The following is a 2,190-nucleotide window of genomic DNA, read 5'->3' on the forward strand; positions in this document are numbered from 1 at the left end:
TTGATACATGTAATAGAGTATTTTCACATGGTTGTATTAGTAATTTAACTTAAGTAAGCAGATGTCTACACAGCTGGATTATGCAGCCATTTTTCTTTTGTAGCATCTATTAGGCCTATCACATACACTATCATCTTAACCAAACGATGACCCGATATTACATCCCATTTCCATATCACAGTTGTCATAAAATGTATTGCAACATCCCCATCACACTAATGCATGCACAAACACACTGCTTGTCTGCAGTGTTAGTTGTGACCCCTGGTGAGTCGTGCAACACGAGGTGTTTCCTCTGTGGGAGAGATTCATATCGGCCGTCTGACAGCTGCTCTGTCCTGCACCAACACAATACACTAGCACCATCTCTTCACTCTTCCTGCCGTCTTTTTCTCATTGCTTTTCTTTCACCTCTTCTGTGTTCCACTGTCACCCTCCTTTACATTTGAGTACATTCCTACATAATTTAAAAATGTCACAAAACACTTATTTGCTAATGAAGTTTAGCAATTTTTTTGTTCTCCTTCTCCATTTTCTCCTTCTCTCTACGCTATTGATTTTCATCATCCCTATAAATAATATCCACTTAAACCTGATACTGCCATTTCTGTTTTCTCCTCTCTTACCTTTCTACTCTCCTCACTTGTCTATCATCTTCTGCTTTTTCACCACTCTACTGCTTTCGTCCTCTCCTCTCCTCTCATTTGTCTTGCCACACATCTTCTCTTCTTCTGTCTAGTCCTTTAAATGCTGCACTAAAAGGTTCTCTTATGGGTTTATATGTCTTTGGAATAAAACAGAACAGTGTGAAGCTTAGAAGCTGAGGCGTATGGAAGTGTGTGTGTGTGTGTGTGTGTGTGTGTGTGTGTGTGTGTGTGTGTGTGTGTGTGTGTGTGTGTGTGTGTGTGTGTGTGTGTGTGTGTTTTACTTCGTTTTGTAACAACAGGGGGCACTACTGCTCCTTTAATGGCGATGTGTGCACAGAGCAATATGTTACAGTAGAAGGAGACCAGTTTCTTGATACAGTAGGTGGGTGATAGAGAGTTTATAAAATTTTAGTTTATAAAATTGTCATTGCAAGAAGAAGCAGGCACACTGTCAATGGAATCTTGTTACAGGTCAGGACAGACCATAGTATATTAAGATCAGAGCAGAGCTTTGAGGAGCTTTGAGGCCTGTGGAAGGCAAACAATTGTTTTAAAATATTCTGAGAGGAGATTTTCATCACCTCAGCTCCTGCAGGGCTTTAAGGGATGGAGGTGGAATAAGAAGGGAAAAGTGTATGTTTTCTATCTATATTTGATGTCATTTACGTGTAATTATTATGAACGTTTGTTTACATACAGGAGAAGAAATACTGTATGTTGATGCCTCCTCATGAGTTCCTACTGTACGCTGCACGTTGGAGATCATGATCTTGTGAAGCCAACCGCAAACAACACCAATAGAGATACTAGCTTTGTGCTAGTCTTTCAGTTTAGTTGCAAAATAAGAAAGCAGAGAAGACGCAAAATGTTTTAAAACGTATCATTTAATTCCCTGGCACCATGTTTCTCCTTCTTGTTCTGATTAATGTGTGTATTTGTGTTTATGATTGTTTTCAATAAAAAAATCAAATACTACCCTTATGTCACTGAACCACACATTCAGAGCTCGACAAGTTCTTTTGATCAAAAATAAAAACAAAATGACCAATCAAACAAATTCATTTTGTGGTAGCTTAATAGCTACATCTATGGGTTTTGAAAAATACCTCTTTCTGCTGTTGTGGCAGAAGTAAAATTCCTAAACTCCTACTACTGTATTAATTTGGTAAACGTGTAAAACTAATGTCAGGCAACAATATGCTACATGCATATGAATAATTATAATTAATAATACTCATCACTTATTGACTCCCTACCCCTATGTGTCACATCTTGGCAACCAATAATTCATCATAGTCCTAAAACCCTAAACCCAAATGTTCGTCGTATTTAGTATTTTATAGGACCATTCAAGTGCACTTTTAAGAGGTAGAAAGGATCTGACTCGGAGATTAAATCTGCCCCCAATGTCAGAAAGGAAAGGGATGCGGGAGAAAGAGGAAGCGAGAGATGTATGTTGGTAATTAGCCTATAATCCATCTCTCAAGTTTATCTCTCAAATGTCAGCTCTGATTTCCGACAGCCCCGAAAGCACCGTTTTCTC

This window comes from Siniperca chuatsi, linkage group LG7 (genome assembly GCF_020085105.1).
Source record: "Siniperca chuatsi isolate FFG_IHB_CAS linkage group LG7, ASM2008510v1, whole genome shotgun sequence".
NCBI classification, from domain to species: Eukaryota; Metazoa; Chordata; class Actinopteri; order Centrarchiformes; family Sinipercidae; genus Siniperca; species Siniperca chuatsi.